The sequence below is a fragment of the Danio aesculapii genome, chromosome 13 (assembly GCF_903798145.1).
Source record: "Danio aesculapii chromosome 13, fDanAes4.1, whole genome shotgun sequence".
Classification (NCBI taxonomy): Eukaryota; Metazoa; Chordata; class Actinopteri; order Cypriniformes; family Danionidae; genus Danio; species Danio aesculapii.
The window spans coordinates 22,860,513-22,875,508 of NC_079447.1; the positions used below are offsets into that span (position 1 = coordinate 22,860,513).

A 14,996-nucleotide genomic window follows, 5' to 3' on the forward strand; every position below is an offset into this window, starting at 1 on the left:
TTGGAACAGAATCTGATTTCTTGCCAAATGCCAAGCCTCAATAAAATAATTACTCAATCTTATGTCCTTCTCAATCACAGAATGCATTGGGTATTTAAGCGCAGTTATGGAAAGTGTGCAGTCTTGAAACCTCATGAGGATGCCTAGAACATAAATGTGGCTGGAATTCATCACACAAGCCATATTTTCAAACATCCCCAGAGATGTTTTTTTTCTCACCCGCTCTCTCTCAATCTGTGAAAGTCTCAGACTGATGCCACAGTGAATTGGCAGAAATGCTGAATGACCTTCCTGGAACACTCGGTGAAAATACACACACTAGCTGTCCACATGAGCATACTGTGTGTGGCCTTCATCCTCACTTCACTGAGACCATCACATCCCCTACCTGACCTCTGATATAGCAATAAAACCCTACAGCAAATACAGAGTGCATTTAACACAAACAACAGATAACCCAGAACAGTAACAGAGCTGAAAACTAGAACAACAAATTCATTAATGCATCACTTTAGTCTGTGCAATGGAATAAAAACAGACATAATGAAATATAGCTATGAATTCCATTTGAAGATGCAGATAATCTTTTTATTTAAAAATATGAGGACCCTTAGCTTATTTTATATAGATTCCTCCTCAATTCATTCATCTTAAATACTTTAAGCTCATTACACTCACTGGGAAAGATTTGCATTAACAGATTGAAGGAGAACTTCCCAACAGTCTTCATAGACAGATTTGTGTAAAACCACCACACGCAAGCCAGAAAAATGCACACTTGTGACGAGTACATGAGAAGAGACAAGAAAAACTCAAGGCAGTAAGGGCGTGTACACGCTGTTAAAAATAACTGTTAATTAGCAGTTGCTTGGATCTTGTGATTCGCAGGTGTTTTACATTTCTTTAACTGCATTATGGGACCTTGAGCTCAGTATCATCAACTTTTGATGCCTGAAATCTAACTCTACTGTTAAACAAACTGACTTTAATTGACTTTTGTTGTACTTTGAAACAATAAATTGTATAAGACATAAAACATACAGAAACAAATCCATAAAATAAAAGTACTGGCAGCTCATTGGTGTTTCAGCACAGTAATTTATCATCAACCCCTATCATATATCATTTCAAATTACTAAAAGTGTTAATAAAAACTCTTTAATCAACATTTATTGGAGCAAAATTTAAGGTCTAATAACGCAAACTGAAAGTGACAACAGACTACAAGCAACTTTTAATTTACAGATTTTTTTGAAAGTAAACTGCATATCAGTGCAAAGTTCTTAAAGAATCATTTAACCTTTTTAATGAACTTTTTTTCTTTCACACACCATGAATTCTTACATGTATGTGCAGAATTATGCAAAACAAGAATAAAAGATTGGAAGTGACATGTTCGGTTTAGCTCAGGGGGAAAATTAAATCATTCGTTCACACTATAATTTTTAAAACCAATCCTGATATTAAAACCCCAGAATGTCTTTTAGGTATACATTTTATTACACTACCAAACATTCCACAAATATCTGTGTGCTGGCCTAAATGCACTCGTTGTTTGTTGACTATTATATCATATTTAGTTATACTTTATAAAGAGCTTAAAAAATGGTGTGAAGTTGAAACCGTAAATTCTTCCCTTGCACACACAAACAAAGGTCTACTGCCAGAAGTGTGTTTCCAATGTCTTTATAAATACAAAACCCAAGCATTATTGAACATTCTTGTTCTGTTTATGATCTTGTGACATTTCCTGTTTTTGGCTTGATTACATCAGATCCATATTTCAGTCAAACCGCAAACAAATTGACCAAGACGCGTCTTTTAAGGCAGTGGTTCCCAACCTTTTTTTTTTTGCCTGAGACACCCTTTTCCCCTGTAAAATATTGTAAGGCCCCCCTCCACATTTAATGATATTATCGCTCATATAAGTTTGACAAAACAAACTGTACGTTTATTTCTATATCTAGACATGTTTATGCACAAATAATAGCCTAATGTAAAGCAAAACATCAGTAGGCCATTTTAGTTGGTTGCACCTTGCGGTATTGGGGAGTCGTCTGCAAAAGTCTTATTAATTTGGATGGCCTCATGCATTTGTTAACAAGAACTTTGTCGCAGATAATGCACTATGGCTGGGTCAGTGACTTTCTGCTTTGAGAAAATGGAATAAAACCATAGTTCAGGTAACTATCTTGGTATTTCCTGCATTTTATGTTTCCAGTAATGCTAATGCTGTGACCCAAAATGTTTGGAGCTTCCTCACCTGGGTCCAGTATTGCTATTAGCTGCTGAAGGCGAATCAGAGACTTTTTTGTGGAGGACGCATTACAACTTTGTCAATTTTTTGGTCAGCCATGGGCAAGGTGATCGTTCTCCTAATAGTCCAAAGCTAAACTTTTTTTTTTAAATATGACGCGACCCCCAACAGAGCTCACTGAGGCCCACTTGTGGGCCGGGACCCCCCCAGTTGGGATCCGCTGTTTTAAGGGGTCTCAGTTCACTTGTTAGCTGTTCACCAGGGTACAGATGTCAGCAATCCCACTAAAGGCTGGTTTATACTTGTGCATATGCCTACAACGCAACCCATGCCACTTCTGCGTGATGTTTGTGGTGCTCTGCAATAACACTTCCAAAACACTTGCTGGCAGTTGGCTATGTCATGTTCCTCTGTATCAAGTTTCTACGTGGATGTTTTTTTTTTTTTTTTCCTAAACGCTACTTTAATGTACAAGTAGATAAAACTTGCTTATTCAGGGCAGGAACCAGGAGACGTGCAACAATTTTAATCATAAGGTAAACACAAAACCAAAGTTTCCATCTAGAGCTCCTTTACGGGACTATACACTTCTAAACACTCACTACATCCGGCTCACGGCTCTCAGAACTGCCCACACTGGTCACAGCTACCAAGCTGACCAATCACAAGAGCTTGCGCTACATGTTATTGCGATGTGTAGTTACATTTTTTGAGAGGTGCGTTTCAGCGTTGGTGTCAGCCACAGCGAGGGCTATGCGACAGCGCAAAGGCTGCGCCGGACCATATGGTTGCGCTTGACACAGAAGTATAAATCAGCCTTTACTCAAACGAACCACACTAAAAGAGCACTAACACCAGAGTTGCTTGATTCACACAGAACCTGTCAAGTTTGTGAACACACCGTCTCTGTCTGCATCTGCTTTGGAAGACAATGTCACTATAGACCTGTGAAGAAAACTGTACTCCCTGAATTTTCTGTAGTCTGCAGTGTACAGGCATGTGTTCAGACAGCACACTATTAGCCAATGACATGGTTTCAGATCCTCACATACGAGAGTCTCACATTTAATTAAGGCCAGAGTTGAACCTGAGTGCAGTCCACACACACACACACTAACACTCACACATGCAGGAGTTATTAACCTCCAGCCAAGGCTAACAGGCCACAAAGTGACCTCCTCTCACATCAGGTGACGTAACCACTCAGGAATACCTTCAACACACACACGCACACACTTAGAAAAGCAGATTAAAACACTTCACACAGATTTGCACAAGCAACGAGTAGCTGCTTGAACAGATGAAACTGATATTCCTCATTTGAATACATTAATAAACGAGCACATGTCGGTGTCTGTTTCTGTCAGTGACAGATGTAATGCACCTCCTACATCGCAGCAACATCCGCACAAAGCGCACTCGCTGACTTTCTGCTGTCTGTCTGAGAGGACGGAAACAGCTTGATGCTCTTTTGAATTGGAAAGAAATTTAAAGCACACGGCACAGTGCATTGTCCCTACGTATTCCACTAAAATGGGAATGAATGACTGCGAATGAGTGGACAAAGACCGGCACACGACACGGGGCAGCCTTAGGAAGTGAGTGACATGTGGATGAAAGCTGTGTTTTGAACACGAGGTACCACACAAAAATTGGACGCCATTCCTGTTCAATGAGCTGCACGGTCTAGGGGAAAAAAGGCTGGAAACCTAGAGAGTGCCTGCACAAAAAGATGACGGGAGAAAATCCTGGGATAATCGGAGGTGACAGTGCAGCCCATGCGTCTGTGAAACAGGTATGGATGCTCAGTCAGAAGCTGATGGCCCCCCACATACAAACCCAGCAACAAAGAAAGCACATCAAAAGCGTCTGCGTCACCGTGATTCATCTCCTGTGACTGCACACGAATGGGTCAAAAAAATAAATAAAGCAGAATGAATGCTCAGGATGATGATGATGATGATGATGAACAGAAGGAAAGAGAGAGAGAGTGAAAGAGCTCTCCACTAGATGTGTTTCACAAGCCAAACAATGCTAGAACACAGAAGAGTACCTGTGTCACTCTGACATCTCCTGCAGGTGGTGGTTTCTGTAGGGTTCAAATTCAACAATTTACTCAAAAAAATTAAGACAAGATAGTATCAGTAAGCAGAGTTGACGTCATCAATGGGTGAACGGATGTCCTGGTTGAATTGATGGGACTTAACGGGGCCCTGATTCTGCCTCGGTCTGCTGTGCGAAACACTGACTTCTCATTTTAGAGGACGAAATGATCTAAAAATCAATGCGTTTGCTGAAATATTCCAGGTGCTTGCACATTTGTCAGAAATTTCAAGCTAAGCAGCTCTAGAGCGTTATACGCATTTTGGGTGGAACACAATAATATCACTACTGATAAATTAATAATGCCTTTAAAATTATTTACAAACAGTCATTTGAATTTAATTGTAAAATCAATGACAAATCTACAATTCAAAACTGCATCACAAAACACCTCATGAGGCATTATTTCAATTTTAATTTGATAAATATGCATCAATCTTGATGGCGTGTCATATGACTAACTCATTTGTCACCATATGAGGAACAATCTAAATATCAAATTAGTCATAACAGCAAAGACTGTTGATTTAACCATCATCTTTTTTCCTACAGACTATGACTAGCTCCTTGACTTTTAAAACGGGTCCTTATGATGAGACAATTTTTGAACAGATGGCAAAAAATGTGGTTGTGATGATTTAGTGCGCAAGATTCCTATACTGCACAGATGCAGCAGTCTCAGCTGTTCATTCATATGCTTATTCATATCGATGATGTTGAAAACTTTCCCACAACTGCTTCATATTTCCAATATGCTCCAATATGCTTTTGACGAACACAAAGTTCAAAAGAACAATAATTATTTCAAAGTATAAAGCACATTTTAAATGTCTTAACTGTAACTTTTGATCAAGTTTATTGCATTTAATTATTTTTTTAAACACATCTTTGAGGAAGTATATACTACAGTATATAGAGCAAGTAAATATAAACAAACTTATTACATATAATATAAATATAAAGACAAGAACATAACATTAATACCAATACAATACAAAAAACATGAATTCATTTATAAATAGTAATTTCGGCAAATGCCACTAATGGCTCAATTCCGTTGAGTAGGCCGGTATAGTACAGTTCGGTAAGCTTTTATGTCCGTTTCCCCTGTCAAAAAGTACCAAAAACCTAACCGTACCCAAAGTCCCTTTAAGGCAAGTAATTTCACTCTGCGACCATCTTTGAAACAACTCTTAGGCCGTATGCTCAGGCAGTCTGAATGGGAAAACATCAAATTCTCCAAAATTGCTTGCCAAGCTTACCATTAAATTTCATATTAGGAATTAACAATATAATTAAACAACAAACGTCTCTTTAGTTTAATTTCTAAACGTTCAAATCACACAAAAGAAATTTACGTCTGGTCTGAGCCCCTCCCCAAGAGACTCCTCAGTCTATAGCGATCGCTGATTAGCTCCTGTACTAGAAGGCGGAGCTTCATACTCCATATTGATCGTTCCCCATTCAAAACTATACAAGTGACATGTCTTGTGTATTCTATATAGTCTTTAGCCCCTTTCACACATTGATTCATAAATATACGAAAAATTTATGGAACGTGACAAAATTTTCCAAAATACTGGTAAATTCTGACATCTTTAACCAGAAATGACCAAACGGCTGCACTTGTATTTGTAAACATTTGACTACATTACAAACTCAGTGGATGGATAAGTATTGTGTACAACTTCGATGAAAACATATAGAGGAAACTTTCTCATGTCGAGATGTACATAATACGTGTGTGTGTTGGCACTCACCGGATGCTTCACATGCATACGTGTCAAGCAACTAAAGGAAACGGAGCTTGAAGGTCAACAAACAACGCCTTATCATAAGCATTTTAGCGCTGATTTTTTTCACAGTTGGCTTTAAGGAGCATAGTAACTTTATCTGACTAACATCTAGCAGCTAAATGTGTCTGGAAAAATACTCAAAAATGCGTTCACACAGAGCAGCATTCCAGCAAATTACTAGTAATGTTACAACTTCTCTTTCCGGAAAATTGTCGGAACAAATTTACCGGTATTTTCAGAAAGGGCCTGTTCACACATACAGGCATTTACGGAAAATTGACAGTATTTTTCCGGAAAGGTCTGTATATGTGAAAGGGGCTTTTGCCCTACCATACCACTAAGTCAGCAGACTACTGTTTGTAGTCTAACTGTTTATGGTTGCCAAAGCAACATAGAAACTACTGAAAAACAACATTATACAGCAATTTTTGAGGTATTCTTAATCAAAACTTGATATCTTTAAACGCAGCTCATCCTATCAGAATTTAAATCTACAAATTATTCTTTCAAAAGCCTTCACAGTAATTAGCAAGTTTATGGTTTGTTTAGTTTGCTAACAGCCTACTTCTTCAGATGTTTACCTTGCATCCACTTTGTAACCAATGGCAACAGTAAATGTTTGCTCTGGGGCTATGACACTATCAGGGTCTGTGGAAAATTTTGCAGACAGCCGAAGAACAGCTAGCATTGTAAAATATGACTTGTAATGCTTTTCATCATCTTAAGTCCTCATCTGAAGTAGTTTTAGTATTGCTCATTATCATTTTACACACAAGTTAATCAATCAAAATGTAGTAGATTATTCTATTGTCCCAGTCTTTCCAATACATTCTCTCAAAAATTTAACAAAAACATGGTCATCCACAGTGGTGTCTTATTGTCTTAACCTCAAGATTAACTAGCATCCTCTTAAGCAGCCTAGGGTAACACATTTGAACAGCAAACATTAGCATAACATCTGCATGTTTAAATGAAGAAAATCCAGCAAATACAAACGACACATAGTGCAGGAAAAGTGCAGCGAGCTATTAAAAGCTCCACAGCACAGAGGAGGAAGTTTCACACATGAACAGCAGGATCCTCATTACAGCAAACCGCTGTTTATTTCCCCATCAGCATGTACTCCGAGGCCGAGAGCGTTAACAAAACTTCACAGGAACCTGTAGACTTTGCTCGAGCAGTATATTATCCTTATGACGCTTTAACTGCTGCTCTGAAGCAGTTTCAAGAAACAACTACTTACTATAAATATCTAGGGATCTTGCCTAGACTCAGACGCTCCTGTAGAAGCACAAGAGATGAAGCCAGTGCTTTCTAAATATACAAACAGCAGGAGCACAGCAGTCTACAGAAACTCCCATGATCATTCCCCTTTCAATCGGCCCATCGAACAGAAGCCTGAACGCAACGCATGGCAATCCAATGATTTACAGCAACCCTGTAAAGAAGGAACATGCACTCGCCGCCAATAGTAGCCAGAGGAAGAAACTCTAGAGCCTCTGTCGCTACACTGTCGCTAGGATCACGTCAAAGCGCTAAAGAACTGACAAAAACACTGTGCCTCAAGTAGGTCAGCTCTCCTCCTGGAGATAATCAAGCCCACTCTGACCCTCTATGTGTGAGCGTTTGTGTGGGAGAGAGGGAACTAGGTCAAACGCAGTCAGTTGTTACGACTCGATCATGTGCAGGACTCTTTACGAGTTAGTTCCTGCGCATACACCTGCCCGCATGCACTCCAACCCCTCACGTGACTTACCAACGCTCCGGATCTGGCTCTCATCGCAGTCTTCTCATTGCACAGAGAAAATGGGATTTTACCAGCAGGCGAAGACAAACCCGTGAGAAATCTACAAGCTTTCTGTCTTTCTATCTCGCTCTGATTGTCTGGGGCGCTCTCTCTGTTTTCCCTCTCTTCGCCTGTCCAGCGACTGCACAATGCACATCAATTATTCAGCGGCGGTCTCTGGGTTTCCAGTGCAAAGCCAATCACAGATGGAGTTCTGTGCTAATGGGCTCCTGCTATACCTGGCTCCTCTGCTCCAAGATGCTGCCCGTGGGGAATCAGATTAAGCTCCTCCAAAACTTCAGACACACACACACACACACACAGAGAGATATACAATGACAGTCTGTAAACTGTCTGCAGTGCAAAACCACAAAATGAACAGGAAGCACCGTTGGGTTTCAAAGGGGTTAAAAAAGAAGCTAGAGAGAGAGAGAGAGAGAGAGAGAGAGAGAGAGAGAGAGAGAGAGAGAGAGAGAGAGAGAGAGAGAGAGAGAGAGAGAGAGAGAGAGAGAGAGAGAGAGAGAGAGAGAGAGAGAGAGAGAGAGAGAGAGAGAGAGAGAGAGAGAGAGAGAGAGAGAGAGAGAGAGAGAGAGAGAGAGATGTGGGGGGCTGGGAAAGAGAAGAGCCTCAGAGGCAGAAAAAAAAAGCAGCAAATGTCCTCTCACCTCAGATTTATGGTGTTGTAAGTGACGTCCACATGGCTTAAACCCTTGCTCATTAGAAACTGATGGAAGCCACACACTCACACATACACACTCACACATCCATGCAATGCGACGGCCACTTTGCCAGAGGGCGGATGGGGAGGTGGGGGTGGGTTGTTGGAGCAGGGGCGGCTCACATTTCAAACTTGCAAAGAGGGGGGCGGGGTCTGTCACGGCAGACGGGCTGTATCTTGGCCCGTGACCAAACCATCCCGAGAAAGACTGAGAACAAACAACACGCTTGGATCAATTTGGTTAAAGCTGCGTTCGCAGCCCCACGATTACTGCTATCAAAGCGGGTGAATCCCGTCCATTGGAGAGCTAATCACATGACACTGATGTATAAATCCATCAGACCGCGCACGCTAATTAAGCCTGGGGCTGGTGGGCGGCCCTCTTGAGTGTCGTGCGAGGGTGAAATTAATGGAAACTGTGTTAGCTTTTAACGCTAAGTGCCTAACTTGACACTTGCTAACACTGTTAATTACACACATCTAAAAGTGTTGGATATCAGAAAGAGATCCAGCACTTCCCCGGGCTGTCAATAGCACGCGTCCATTAATGAATTAATACATAGCTGTTGAATTAGCACCGCTTAATCTGCTAATAAAAAACTGTATCAACAGCAGGAATTTCCTTGACGCTGCAAAACAAAAACAGCAGTGTAATAATTTCCACTGACATCAAATTAGCAGTAATTCATTAAAAGCTCCAGTAAACTGCAGCCTCAAAGACTTACAATGTAGAAGGAAGCATCAAGACCTCGGCGCGCACACCGTCTCCCCGGCCGACATTGAGGCGCTGCTTGTGACAGATACCTTTAATATCAAGCTATGAGGGTATGAAATAACTCAGAGAAAATGAGAGATGTCAAGGCTACGGGCTACATGAAAAAAAGAGGTGAAGAGCCGAAGCTGGCTCAAACAGGAACTTGAGCTTCCTTTAACTTTTACTGCAAAGCAGTGAGTCATAACCCTCCACCAACACAAACACATCACTCCAGTCCTCTCTTCAGCGCCAACTTCATTACACTACAAATGAGCAATCTGACGATAAACACCTCAGTGTTAAAAAAGAGATGATAGAAAAAACATTCATACACAATTATCAATTATAACAGGATAAAATTTTCAAATGTGTATGTTTAGGTTACAACAGATGTGTAACAGTGTGAAGCAACAGAAGAGTTCAGATGCAAAAACCTCTAAGTGTCTCTAAATTTTCTTCTAATATTAGCATTTTTCTCATGTTCCTATGTTTTGAGTCAGTAATTCCACTTTTATGGCAAAGAACAGGTTATTTTTATCACTTTTAATATGAAATAACTCAACATAAACATATGAAGCTCATTGTTGTTGAAAATTACAGCCCTTTTTTTGCATCTGAAATCTTCAACAACAACAAATGTAAAGACAAACTCAGCAAAATTATCTTTTTGATTCACCCAACAATAGCGGACTTAAATATATCTTAACTTCCCAACAAAATCGGTTATATTTAACCATTACACTGTAAACTATAATCTGCACCAATACTTTACAATATTACATGTCTTATCCAATAAATGTAGCTTTGATAAGCATAACACACTCAAAAAAGCAAGAAAAATAAATAAAACCTCCACAAGACTTAAACGACTTCTAAATATTACATATACAATGAAGCCTGATGAATATCTAGCTGGTTTTTGCTCCAAATTTAAACATAAATGGTTCAACAACAATATCTGTAATCATTAAAACATCTGTCGTGAGCAGTTCTTAGTATAAATAGTATTTTAATAAACTAAGAAATCTTTCTCCACTATAAAGAATCCTTTGTCAAACTGGAAAATAACTATTTGACTTAATCAACAAAGCTAATATATAACTGCGTTTGTAATTTGCAGACTGTAAACACGAGCATGACAACTAATCTATAAAACCTCTGTCCTCTGATCTTCTGAAGACACAGTGGATGTCTGATGTTGAAGTGAGACGTGTACACAGACAGAAAGAGGTGGACAGAGTTTGCGGTATATTAAACCAACGGGGAGGTCCCTGGGCTTGAGTTTCTTGTGTATTTGCACTTGCGTCTTCTTTGTAAACCATGTGTGTACATGACATGTGAATTACGACTGGGTGCTGGAAAGCGATCTGTCACCCTCGACATGGCGGATTGGTTGCTCTCCTGACGTGCCTCCAGCTGGGCTGATTTACAAGCCGCTGACAGACGTCCTATGTAGAGCAGGAACATTCCTTACTATAGCGTTGAGAGATCGGTTTCACCCCTCAGCAGGGCCATTGGCCAATTTCAGACTTTTGCCCATCAGCTACTCGGAGAACTGTCATGTGTCAGATTTGATGTGCAGTTGTGTCAAAGCTACTGTATTTCTAAATAACAGCAAATGGGGCCAAAGACTTGAATATGACGGAAAGGCTTCTTCATAAAATGTGATTAATAGTAGGTTTCATCACTTAAGACTGATTGCATAAACTTAAGCTAACAATACTATAATAATAAATATGTTAGACACGGACACAGGTATTTTCAAAAGTAAGTATCAGGTGGCTGAAACTTTCTGAAAATTCCGGCCAGGTTGAAGATTTTCAGAAACGGGTACAGTGTGGTCATGTGGACACTACAACCGAAGTTTTCGCCTCATGATGTCAGCATGCGCAGCGTTTTCTCCTTTCTAATTGAAGAAAATCTCTCCAAGTTTATAAAAATACCTATGTACATGTGAACATGCCTTTGTCCCAAAGTGATCAAACCTGAATGAATGGAAAAGCATTGAAGACAAACAGTTTGTCATAAGCTGCATTTATTTGATCAAAAATAGTAATATTAAACAATTTTACACAAATGTAAATTATTCATTTAAGGCAAACCTGAATTTTTATGCATTACTGCAGTCTGCAACATCACATGATCCTTAAAAACTGTTTTTAGATATATTGGTTTGCAGCTCAAAGAAGCACAGCTTTTTAATATGTAATGTTTTTTCCCCTTCAGATTAATTAAACATTTAGAAGAACTGCAATTATTTGAAATAATAAGTAATAATGTAAACTACTGTTTAATTGTTCTATTAATGCGTAACGTTTTTATAAAATAAGTATCTATTATAATAATAATATATAAAAATATTGACATAAAACTGGTAATATAATATATTAGTTTAAAAAAATGCTGATATTGTATTATTATACATATCAGGCCTGTCGCCAGGTCTGACCTCAGCTTATCAGTTTTGGCCAATGCTAACAAATAATTTTTATCCAGCTGTGCATCTTTCGCTACTGTATTGAGGAGAAAACATTTTACAAGCAACTTTTATTTTAATATTCTTGAAACAAAAAATGACCAATAAAAAGGTGTTAAGCACCAAAAGTGGCCCATATTAAAACTGATTAGAATACTATTTTGGCTAAAACAGTCAAAAACTGTGGTTATGATGAACATCCAACAAGCTAATTCTGAATAGCACTAAAATGCAGTATTTAAATTTCATAATTAAACAGAAAATGAGGCCTATAATTGCAGAACGGTCCTCTTTTTGAGAAAAAAAGAACCACACCTTTCAACAGGCTGGCTACGGGCCTGCATATGAAGCAATTACATTTATACATATTGACAACACTAATAAAGCCACCTTTTCACTGCACACGACAGAACAAAAATCATTCAATTTTTTATATATATATATATTTTTTATTGCATGGAGAGTAGTCTGGCAGCTGCGTGGAGTTCCGATCATCTCTTTTGCGGAAAACTCTGATCCGATTTGAGCTGCCCATACGTTGAAATATTTGAACTCCTGCAACAAGACCGTATGCGACATTTCTATTCACAAATGAGTAATAAAAAATAAATTTTTTTATGTTGTCTTCACATTCCCTCCAAAAATGTCGGAAATGCTAAAATGTGGTCCATGAGTTTCTAGTATGTATTCATTCAACCATGGTAAATGCATGGAGAATAAAGGTTCTTGCTTTTGCACACCTTTTTTCAGACACCGCGAGAATCAGCTTCTCTCCCATGGTGCACGATAAAACTGAAAATTCGGTGCGACTGCCACAAGGGGGCGTATTCCGACAGTCGTGTCCAAATGTTGTGTGCAGTGGAAAGGCAGCTGAATATTTTTCAGATTAAAAAAAAATCCATAAATATAACATATAAAAGAACATCTTTCAGTTTGAACAGTAGTTTTGTATCAACATAAGACTTGCAATAATATTAATCATTTAAATTATGAATAATTATTTATTTAAATAATTAACAAATTATACATTTCATTTATACATATTAAATAATTTATATTATTATTATTATTATTATTATTATTATTATTATTATTATTATTATTATTATTATATAAAGTGATGAAACGTTGTTGCAAACAATGGAGTTCTTTAAATTCCGGATAATGATTTTAGAGAGAAAAAAAACAAAGCATTGTAAAAATTCCTCTGCTTAATGTCTCCTCGCTTCGAGCCAAATATTCTCAATAACAGACTTTAAAAACACTTGAATTGAGATACACCTTGCAATTATCTTGTCGCAACATCTCACTCTAAACAATGGCACACTATCTGCACTTCTGTGTGCAGGCACAAACCTGATTTGGGAAGTTGACTATTTTCTTCAGCAAAGCGTTTAAATAATAGCAGGCTTTCCAAATGGGCTGATGCGAGTGAGAAACATCTCATAATAGACAAACACATCAGCTGTCAATCTCTCAACTAACCTGCTCTGATTAAATATCAGCACCATGCGCGTGGAGGGAAGAACTGGATTTCGATCTAAGCGACTGTTGTGACTGACAGCATATTGTTGAAGTACTGTCAAAGGCAATTGTGATGCAGTGTGTAATAATTAACATATGCTCAATAAAAGCATCTCAGACGAGGTACTTAGCCATTCGTGGTTCAGACACAACTGTGTGCTCTAAAGAGGGAGATTTTAAGCTAAATAATTATCCTATTGCACTGGCAGTGGGGTGCCAAACAAAGCCTGGTTAAAAAGTCTGTCGATAGCGGGTGAGCAGAAAAGATCAGACTGTGTAAGAGTGCACACACATACAAACGCACACACTCACACTCACAAACAGATGCAAACACACAGCGGGCTGATAATTCCTATAATCACAGATTAAAACTGGCAGATAATCCTGATGACAGAGAGGTCAGCACTCACAAACCAGCACAAACTGACAGACTAGACTTCATCTACGCACGCACACACACCGCTGACACATTCCTGCAGATCAGATGATGATCTCACACACACACACTAGATGCTACAATCACTTTGAGCTGATTAGATCTTTCTATTGTCAGCGCACTGTTACTATAATTTCCTATTCAGTGTGTTTGTGCTGATTTCTACTACAAATATACACTACCTGACAAAAGTCTTGTCATCGATCACAGTTGTTAGAGTAACAAATAATACCTTGACTTCCAGTTGATTGTTTGGAAAAGTGGCAAAAGGTAGCTTTTTCTGATAAATAATCTGTTGAACTGCATCCTAATCATCACAAATACTGCAGAAGACCTATTTGGAACCTGCATGGACCCAAGATTCTAACAGAAATCAGTCAAGTTTGGTGAAGAACAAAAATCATGGTTTGGGGTTACATTCAGCTTTCAAGACATTGGTGCTATCCGTTACATTACAAACCACAGAAGAGGGCACATTTTTCAACAGGATAGCGCTCCTTCTCATACTCCAGCCTTCACATTAAAGTTCCTGAAATGAAAAAATGTCAAGGTGCTCCAGGATTGGCCATCCCAGTCACCACACATGAACATTATTGAGCATGTCTGGGGTAAGATGAAGGAGGAGGCATTGAAGATGAATCCAAAGAATCTTGATGAACTCTGGGAGTCCTGCAAGAAAGCTTTCTTTGTCATTCTAGATGACTTTATTAATAAGTTATTTGAGTCATTGCAGATGTATGGATGCAGTCGTCCAGTGTCATCAATAAGCGTAATCTAGAGGCCCTTGCCTTTCATATAAGCCACTTCTGATACCAAATGATCAACTGGAGGTCAAGTTATTATTTGTTGGTCCCAAAACTTGTATAGGCGACAAGACTTTTGTCAGGTAGTGTATAATCATCCTTAAAACTCGATACATTTACTTTAAATAAAACTCAAGCAATTAAGATTTTGAGGGATTACAAAATAAAAATGGAGGTGATGATAATAATATTAATAATACAAACAAACAAACAAATAATAGTAATAATATACACAATAAAAAGAGTATATTCATATCTTTTGTCAGATGAGCTGGCCGTTGCGAATAAACATTACAAAATTAGTCAAATTTATTTTAAGTGACAATTTACAGCATTACCTATA

At 38.6% G+C, this 14,996-nt stretch overlaps 1 protein-coding gene across 3 annotated transcripts in view; it reads right to left on the bottom strand.

The window, feature by feature from the left end:
• The window catches only part of zmiz1a (zinc finger, MIZ-type containing 1a), a 73,870-nt gene that overhangs the window by 30,926 nt on the left and 27,948 nt on the right, over positions 1–14,996 (bottom strand). The window contains exon 1 of one of the 3 annotated variants that reach the window (XM_056471540.1): positions 4,311–4,343. The exons of the other annotated variants lie outside the window; for them this stretch is intronic. The gene's annotated coding sequence lies outside the window, so the exon portion shown is untranslated. Of the gene's footprint in view, positions 1–4,310; positions 4,344–14,996 lie in introns of those variants that run through there. 3 annotated transcript variants of the gene reach the window in all.